A 10,415-nucleotide genomic window follows, 5' to 3' on the forward strand; every position below is an offset into this window, starting at 1 on the left:
TCTCAAGTGTTCACTGATGCCAAGCATAGATTTGAAATGAAATGGGAGCGCACACAACTCATGAAGAGTGTGTGTGTGTGTGTGTGTCTGTGTTTGTTAGATGTTCGGTGTCTCTGGTCTCCCAAGGAACAGTCAATCTTGATATGGTTCCTTCATATGCACTATGCTACACACACGTGCAGTGGTGGAAAAAGGTACTCAAAATATTTTTACTTAAGTAAAAGTATCAATACTGTAATGTAGAAGTACTACTCTGTAAGGGCGCGCTCCCACCGCACTTTTATTTTACCTCTGGGGCAGAATCTGCCAATGCTTTGTCAATGTAAATGCGTGGATTCACGCATGTCGCGCAGACCTTGCGTTTATCCGCTCTACACGACTTGTCCATTTGAAGCATATAACTGCTGGAGGCAGGAGCTGATTTCCCCCCTCTGTCCAATCGGGTGAGTTGAAGGCGGACCGTCCCAAGACTCAGGAAGCACCATGGTGCTCAAGGCAGAAGGCGGTGCGGGCTACGGGGAGGGTCTTGAAAGTGAGTGACAGGTGCGTCACTCCCGTTTTTTAGAATCCGCTGGATGCAAAAAACTGTGGCCGCGCACAACCTGCGTTTAACGCTAGCCGACCATGTTTTGGTGGGAGCGCGCCCTTACAAGTAAAAGTCCGGAATTCAAAATTTACTTGAGTAAAAGTACAAAAGTATTGGTATCAAAATGTACTTAAAGTACCAACGGTAAAAGTACTAAAATGTTTGAAAATACTACAAGCTCACAACGCGTTGCGATGCGACGCGTTGTGAGCTTGTAGATCTGCCATTTCCAAATAGCCTAGGTATAAAATAGGGCTAAAGTGCTAAATGTATGTTTTATGATGTAATAATTTATATCCGCAGTAGTAAGTAGTAACTAACTACTAAGAAGTAACTAACTAGTAACTGAAGTTGTCAAATAATTGTAGTGGAGTAAAGGTACAATATTTGCCTCTGAGATGAAGTAGAGGGGTTGAAGTAAAAGTATTGAAAATTGGAGATACTCCAGTAAAGTAAAATGACATAAAAAATTGTACTCAAGTACAGTACTTGAGTAAATGTACTTTACACCATTACCAAGGAACACAGTCAATCTTGATATGGCATCCTTCACATGCACTATGCTACACAACACAAGCGCATGAATACACAAACATAACATAATGAATGCTGTGACAGCATGCAGCGCGGGCCGCTCCGTCTCCGTCTACATAGAATGAGCTTCAGCTCATAGAATAAACCGCAGCATTCATGGCGTGTATGTCAGCCCACATACATCCTGCATACAGTATACTGCATGGATGTTTTTTACACCCATCGCCATATCCACTCCAACCCCCCCCCCCCCCCCCACACACACAGTTTACAAGACCTCATTTATACAACACTGGGATTGGAACACAAAGGTTCAGCTCTATAAGCCTCCTGTCTGTCGTCGATCCACACACACACACACACACACGCACACACATACACACACACACACACACACACACACACACACACACACACACACACACGCACACACATACATACATACACACACACACACGTTTGTATTTCTATACTTGTGAGGTCATCAACATTTTTGGAAGCCGATTTCATGATTGATTTATGTTTTTTTGTGGGGGGGGGGGGCATTTTTTACCGCAAGTCTAAAGGCCGAAAAATAGCAGATCTACAAGCTCACAACGTGTTGTGAGCTTGCAGATCGGCTATTTTCCAGTAGATCGGCTATTTTCTTGTTTTAGAAGAGAATGTACTTAAAGACTTCTGGTGATTAGTAGTTTCGTTCCCTACATATGTTCAATGCACTTATTGTCGCTTTGGACATATGTAATGTAATGGGGAAAATCTAACCCCAACCCCGCTGAACCGAACCTCTAAATGTCTAAATCCTGAACCTATAACCCCAACCTGAATCTTTTTCTAATTGTAAACGTATCTCTAAAAATATTTTTTCAACCATAAAATAACAATTTCTCTTGTTGAGGACCAAGAAAATGGTTCCTCACAACATCTATCTCTCATATTCTACCATACTGTTCTTGTGGGGACGTTTGTAAGTAATGCACGTTTGTAAGTAATGCAAACACGCGCACACACACACACACACACACACACACACACACACACACACACACACACACACACACACACACACACACACACACACACACACACACACACACACACACACACACACACACTGGTTGGTTGGTGGTTGGGGCCAGGGGGTCTAGCTGCCTGCTAGGTTCCCAGGGAGCCCCCTCTAGGTCTGGTCTCTCTGGATGGAGGCACTTTGTCTGAAGCCGGGGCAGACTAGCAGCAGACTCCAGAGGAGATGCTATCAGCTACTGGCTACGCTACACAGCCTGGAGGAGGAGAGAGAGAGGGAGAGAGAGAGAGGCGAGGGAGAGGGAGACACGAGTGAGAGCAAGAGAGAGAGAGATAGAGAAAAAAAATAGGGGGGAGACGAAATATAATTTATTTAATACTGTATATGAGACAAGGTGACTAAATTAAAAAAGAAACACAAATGTAATTGTCAAGGTATAGTTGCTCAGCAACTCGCTTAAAGAGCGAATCAAAGGTTTTCCGCCTCTAAAGCTTGAATATTTCATAGGGCCTGGCTGCATGTATCAGGTTATAAGAAAGCTCTTAGAAAATGCTGTCATTCACATTTAGCTATGACAGAAATTGATTATGATAATAATAAATGCCTTCATTCATCTTCAAGAGGAAATTCAAGTGATCGGGACGACAAAAAAATCCCTCAACGAGGGAATCACGTTAACCCTCTCAGTCCGGGAGGGGGGGGGACGGACGCGTGCGTCTACAAATGTCTTCTAAATCCTAACTGGTTTTTGAAAAAACGTGTGTTGCTATAATATCAGTGGTGCTCAAACCTTTTCATGTCAAGGACCCCCCAAAATGATATGTAATTTGGCCACCGACCCCACATCTCAAAATATTTAGTTCCAGGGACCCCCAGAAACAAAGATTTGAGTTACAAATGCAAATGTTCGCTTTAAAATTCATAGATTTGCACAAAGTTTCTAGATTTTTCAGGTTTGCAAAAATGTTCACGATTTCTCCAAAATTATATGTATTTGGCCGTGGACCCCCCATCTCAAAATATTGAGTTCCAGGGACCCCCCCCAGAAGCAAGATTTGAGTAAAAAAAAAATCTTTTAAGAAATACATATATATATTCATAGATTTGCACACATTTTCTCGATTTTTCCCAAAAAATTGCAGACCTACAAGCTCATAGCGCGGCACTCGGTGCCGCGCTATGAGCTTGTAGATCTGCTATTTTTTAATAGCCAAAAGTATAAAATAATGGTTATATCTAAAAAAACAACTCTAAAATGACACGCATGCGTTCCCGGGTGGAAAGGGTTATAAGGACAGAGTGTGCTGGATCTGACGTTGCCATCCGTCCGCTCTGTGATATACTGTAAGATAACGGCAGCACTGGAGTCCATATTGCACTGTGTGTTGACAGGCAGAGTGATGTATGAGGAAGACCTGGGTGGGAGGTGGGGGGGAGGGGCGGGGTGGGGGGGGGGGGGTCAGTGGTCAACTAGGAGCACGACCCCACCAGGTGTGGCCTCCCCTCTCTCTCTATATCTCTGAGCTGCAGACAATACTCCTGACTTCCAGTAGTGGAAAGTAACTAAGTACATTTACTCAAGTACAATGTTGAGGTGCCTTGACTTTACTGGAGTATTTTCCAATTTTCTGTACATATCAGAGACAGATATTGTACTTTTTACTCCACTGCAATTATTTGAAAACTTTATTTACTAGTTGCTCTGTAGATTTGGATTATTATCACAAAACATACATTAACCACTTCAGCCCTATATATATATATATATATATATTTTAAAATAGCCGATCTACAAGCTCACAATGCGTTGCGATGCGACGCATTGTGAGCTTGTAGATCTGCTATTTTCTAAAGAATACATTTTGAACTTGTGAAATGGATAATGAGTACTTTCTACTTTTGGTACTTTAAGTACATTTTGACAGCAATACTTTTGTTCTTTTACATTTAGAATTCTGGATTTTCACTTGTAACAGAGTACTTTGCAGTATTGATACTTTTACTTAAGTACTTTTTCCACCACTGCTGACTTCCTTCATCCCCACTATTTCCATCCTCCATTGCGTTATTTGTCATATTCTTTAACACATTGGGTGCCAGAGGTTTATTAAAATATTATACGTTCAGTGCCTGCTATTCTTCCATCTACTTACGTTGATACGTTTCGTGCTGTAGAAGCTGTCGAAAACGGCTCGCTTCCACCACGTTAAAAAGAAATGGAGATATTAAGCTTTTAGTCAAGGAGCTAACATTGGAAAGGCCGACCGGAAGGATTTTTGACATGGATCCACATCCGGCCTCTCCTTTTCAGAAACTCCTTGGATGATCCCAAAGTTTCGTTAGAGCGCCCCACGTGGGCCCCACGTATAAAAAATAAAATTGGGTCAAAAACGGTCCGGACCGTTTTCGGCACTCCTCGTTTGGATTCTCAAAAACGGTCCGGACCGTTTTTGGCACACAATGTGTTAAAATGACACACACTAAGCCACTTTAAACCTGGCTTTTCCTATTTCAAGCATGTGATTATAGGTGAGAATTGTAAAAGAAATTAAAAAAAAAAAATCAAAAACTTTCAACAAATTAAAAAAATTCTAAACACTTTCAAAAATAGTACTGTGCGACAATGTCGTCGACCAAGTATAAAATGGGTCAGTAAAAAGTGGCTATAGCACATTGTGGGCGCCTATCTTGCGTGTCGCCTTACCCATTATCCCTAAACTTATTAGCCATTTTTCACTATTTTTAGAAACATTTTTTCAAATAGTTCAAATAGCCGATCTACAAGCTCACAACGTGTCAATGTAGGTCGGCTAGTTGAACTATTTTAAAATGTTTTTCAAAATGGTAAAATATGGTAAGATAGGGCCCTAAGTTTTCGTTCCACAGAGGGGACTTTCTTTGACAGTTGACAGTTCTGTAAAGTTCTGTAAAAAAAGGTGCTGAACGGAGATAATACAAAAAACAAACGCGCGGACAACAAGGACAAATGTGATCCCTTTCTCGATGTTCTTTCCTGTAATCTCCGTCTCTCTCTCTCTCTCGCTCTCTCTCTCTCTCTCTCTCTCTCTCTCTCTCATGCGTGCTGATTATTGAGGCGAGGAGGTTGGCACGGTTGTGTCAGGGTTATGTGTGGTGGGACCGGGGGGGGGGGGGGGGTTGGTTTGGTTTATTTAGCCAGCGTAGCCGTAGTAGTAGACAGATCTAATGTGAGCTGTCTCCTGGTTTGGCGACTTCCTAGTTAAAGCTGTGAGGGCGCTGGTCTAGCGGGGGGGTGGAGAGGGGCTCGCACCGTGACCCAGGGATCTCCACAGCCTCTGTCAGCGGAAAATTAGATTACAACTGTGCGGGACCAAGGGGTGGGGGGTGGGGTGGGGTGGGGTGGGGGGTGTGCTGACCGAGGAGGGGCGTCAAGAAGTCTAAATATGGAGGGCTGAGTGAGTATGTCCATAATCACTTTATACAAGTTTAACAGAAAGACTTATCTCTGTGCGAGGCGACTCTAGCCAGCGTGCGTGTGTGTGCTATAGGCTATGTGTCCAGCGTCGTGCGGCTCACGCATGCGTTAGGCTGGAGACCTCTCTGATTGGACCAGTGGTGTAAAGTCACTAAGTAGCCTACATTTACTCAAGTACTGTACTTAAGTCAAATTTTGAGGTATTTGTACTTTACTTGAATATTTCCAATTTTCTGTACTTTTACTTCTACTACACTACACCTCAGAGGCAAATGTTGTATACGTTTTACTCCACTACAATTATTTGAAAACTTTAGTTACTTTGCAGATATAAATTATTATATATTATAAAACATACATTAACCACTTCAGGCCTATTTTATACATAGGCTATTTGAAAATAGCCGATCTACAAGCTCACAACGCGTCGCATCGCGACGCGTTGTGAGCTTGTAGATCTGCTATTTTCAAACATTTTAGTACTTGTACTTTTGGTACTTTAAGTATATTTTAATGCCAATACTGCACTTTTACTCAAGTAACATTTTGAACACAGGCCTTAATTACTTGTAACAGAGTATTTTTATATTGCGGTATGGCTACTTTTACTTAAGTAAAACATCTGAGTACCTCTCACACCACTGGATTGGACACCTCTCTGCCTGGGGTTTTCATGTCTTGTGTCCCCCCCACCCCCCCCCCCCCCCACTCTGTGAAGCGGAAAAAAAGAGTGTAAAGTGAAGCATAAATGTTTGCTATGTGAGTGAATGGATGGATGGGTTGGTCACACAGGAAGCCTAAACCAGGCCAATTCAAACGGTTGGTGTCGTGTTGACTACATTACCGTTTGGAGAGACGGGGACACAAAGAGCCGCCTGTCCATATCCACATCTCTCTGTACCAGTGTGTCCATTTCAATTAACATACATTTGTGGGCCATGAGATATGAGTTAGCTGCTTCATCAACATGGAGCGAGGTCAGAGGTCACCGCTAGCATGGGCAGAAAAGAGAGACGGCCATTATTTGAAGATTAGGTATAAAAAAAAGAAATCCTTGAAAAGCATTCTATGTACAAAGCTCAGCTAAGATGAGCTATTTAATTATGTGGCTGCTTGTTTTGAAAATAGGTGATCAAACTTTTCTTTGGGGGATCCAGGGGTCTTCAACAGGGGGTCCGTGACCCCTAGGAGGGTCCTCAGAATTACTACACGGAGGGGCCGCCGAATCTTTGTGTGACAGGAACTTTTTTTCTTTCTTTTTTTTTTTTTTACATGAACCACTTCAACCCTAGCATCCCTATTCTGAGTGGAACATTAGCCTATATTCACACAAACGCCTCGCGCTGCGAGGCGTTTGTGTGCTTGTAGATCGGCCATTTTCGGCAAAGCGGTTTGGTGAAAGAGGGGAAAAAAGAGCAGACCAAGTACAGAGCCAGAGGTCTAAGTTTACTTACTTAGTATCGAGGGTTTAGGAGGTTGCCATGTCTCAAATAAACAAAAATACCATGAATTTACTCAACACGATAGTCAATGAAGCTATCTATGTCTAAGTTTAATCTGCAACTCAATTTTATACAATACATACTAGTGGGGGGGGGGTCCCTGCTTTATCTGTCTCTCAGCTAAGGGGTCCTTGGCTTGAGAAACGTTGAAGACCCCTGTTTTAGACCCACATGGGTCAGAAGTACAGACCAGTGTTGATTTTGAAAGCAAATTTTGATTTAGTTTTAGTCAAGTCATAATACTTTTGAATAAAATACCATTTAGTTTTAGTCATATTTTAGTCATCTGGAAAGTTTTGTTTTTTGTTCTAAATCTACAGTTGATATAGTCGGCTAAAATGTATGTTGGCGGTGCCTTGATGGTGTCGTAATGGCTGATTTTACACTTGGTTGCGTGCTGAAAATAGCAGATCTTCAAGCTCACTACGCGTCGCGCTGTAAGCTTGTGGATCGGATATTTTCAGAGCACCCGAGCGCAGCGACCAAACATAAAAATGACTTTATTTGCTGACGAAATCGTCAATATATATTTAGTCATAGTTTTAGTCATCATATCTTAGTTTTTATTTAGTTTTTATTCAGTTTTCGTCGGTGAAAAAAAGGTAGTCGACCGACATTTTTCGTCATAGTTTTAGTCGACGGGAATCAACACTGGACCAATAAAACAAAACGATAAAGGCTGGAGGAAGAGGGACAGAGAGAGAGAGAGAGAGAGAGGAAGAGAGAAAAAAAACCAGAGCAGCGTTGCAGAATGATGAAGTCTTGCTGGACAGAAAAAGCGACAATGACTGTTAGCTGAACAGTGGCGGTATAAGGGGGGGGCGGAGGGGGGGCGGGGGCTGGCGGCAGTGGTGGAAAAAGTACTCAAATTCTTTACTTAAGTAAAAGTACCAATACTGCAATATAAAAATACTCTGTTACAAGTAAAAGTCTAGAATTCAAAATTTACTTGAGTAAAAGTACAAAAGTATTGGCATCAAAATGTACTTCGAGTACAAAAGTAAAAGTACTAAATATTTGAAAATAGCCGATCTACAAGCTCACAACGCGTCGCGATGCGACGCGTTGTGAGCTTGTAGATCTGCTATTTTCAAATAGCCTAGGTATAAAATAGGGTTAAAGTGGTTAATGTATGTTTCATTATATCATAGTTTATATCTGAAAAGTAACTAGTAACTAAAGTTTTCAAATAATTGTAGTGGAGTAAAAGTACAATATTTGCCTCTGAGATGTTGTGGAGTAGAAGTAAAAAATATTGGAAATTGGAAATACTCAAGTAAAGTACAAATACCTCAAAATTGTACTTAAGTACAGTACTTAAGTAAATGTACTTAGTTACTTTCCACCACTGGTCTTGCTGGACAGAAAAAGCGACAATGACTGTTAGCTGAACAGTGGCGGTATAAGGGGGGGGGCGGGGGGGGGGCTGGCTGGGGTGGGGTTGGGGCGGGGGGGGGGGGGGGGGGGGGATGTGTTAGACAGAGACAGAGCAGAAAATTGAAGTACATGTAACATGACACAAATGGACAAAAGTATTTAGCTAATGATTTATTATTAAACAGGCCAGGCAGCCCCACCCCCCCAGCACACCCCCCCCCCCCCCCCCCGCCCCCCCCCGCCCCCCCCCCCCCTAGGCCCATGAAGGCCTATTGTAGAGGGGAGATGGTAGAAGGCGATAAGCAGGGGGGGGGGGCTGTAATGGTAGTCAGATGGCAGGTGGGCCCCGGTCCGCTGCCGGGGCTGAGTCCAGGGTTAATCACTGCTAAGTGCTGTGGAGAGAGAGAGAGGAGAGGACACACAGGGGTCTGGATGAAACACTGTATCCAGGGGAGGGGGAGGGGGAGGGGGGGAGGGGGGGGGGGAGCGTTTAGAGAGGCCAGGTAAAGTCAGCCCAGGTAAAACTCGCCTCGGAGGGCTGAGGGAGAGAGAGGCAGCTGGACTGACTGTCCCCCCCCCCCCGCCCCTAGTCTTAACCCATTAAGACCGGGAACGCACCTGTCCTGTGTGTCATTTTAAGGTTTCTTTGGCTATTCAAAAAATAGCAGATATACAAGCTCATATGAGCTTGTAATAGCCTAACAAATGTCGTCTAAAATCCTAACAGTTTTTTGAAAAAAAAACAAAAACGTATGTTGCTATAATATCAGTGGTTCTCAAACTTTTTCATGTCAAGGACCCCCCAAAATGATATATACTGTATTTGGCCGTGGACCCCCATCTCAAAATGTGTTGTTCCAGGGACCCCCCAAGAAGCAAAGCTTTGAGGTACAAATGTCAGCTTTAAAATATATATTCAAAGATTTGCAAAAAAAAATCACGTAAAAAAAAAAAAATAGCAGATCACTTGGTTGCCGTGCTATGAGCTTGTATATCTGCTATTTTTTTGAATAGCCAAAGAAATCTAAAACATTACACAGAGATACGTTCCCCGGGTCTTAATGAGTTAACTAATGGTGTTAACTCAGGAGGGCCTCCACAATATGATATGTTACATCAACACCCCCCCCCCACCCCACCCACACACACACACACACACACACATCCTCCCCTTCATCTCTCTCTCTCTCTCATCTCTCCTCTCTCTTCTCTCTCTCTCTCTCATCTCTCTCTCTCTCTCTCTCTCTCTCTCTCTCTCTTCTCTCTCTCTCTCTCCTCTCTCTCTCTCTCTCTCTCTCTCAAACAACGTTAAGGCTCTTTTGTAGATGCGCCGCCCCATCCGGCTCCCTCCATTGCTAGGAGCGGTTCCGAGTAACATAAGTGATTTAATCTGTCTGAAAGGAGAGGGAGTGAACGCTGGCTATCACAGCAGCAGAAAAAAAAACTGAGAGTGCGTGCGTGCGGATATTTCAATTGCCACAGCTCCCAGATGATATCGTATAAAAGAACAAAATAATCGACTTTGCAGGCAGGCTGGGGTGAACTCATAATATTATAAGCGGTTTGATGAAGAATATAAAGTGGAGAGAGAGAGACTGCTAAAACAACACAAGCTTATAACTATATGAGCATAAAAACATTCCCCATGTCAGCCGACTTGATTTTGGTTTCCGGTTTTCAAATCTCACAGCGCCCCCTATAGGTGGCGTTGTGTCCTATATGGCCTCTGTCCTGCATTAGGCTTTAACCCATTAAGACCGGCGGGAACGCATGTGTGTCATTTTTCAGATGTCTTTGGCTATTCAAAAATATGAGCTTGTAGATCTGCTATTTTTGTGTGAACATTTGTGCAAACTTTGAATATATAGACCGGGAACACATCTGTGTCATTTTAGATTTCTTTGGCTATTCAAAAATAGCAGATCTACAAGCTCATAG

This window comes from Gymnoscopelus braueri, assembly GCF_963280865.1.
Source record: "Gymnoscopelus braueri genome assembly, chromosome: 3".
In the NCBI taxonomy this organism is placed as follows: Eukaryota; Metazoa; Chordata; class Actinopteri; order Myctophiformes; family Myctophidae; genus Gymnoscopelus; species Gymnoscopelus braueri.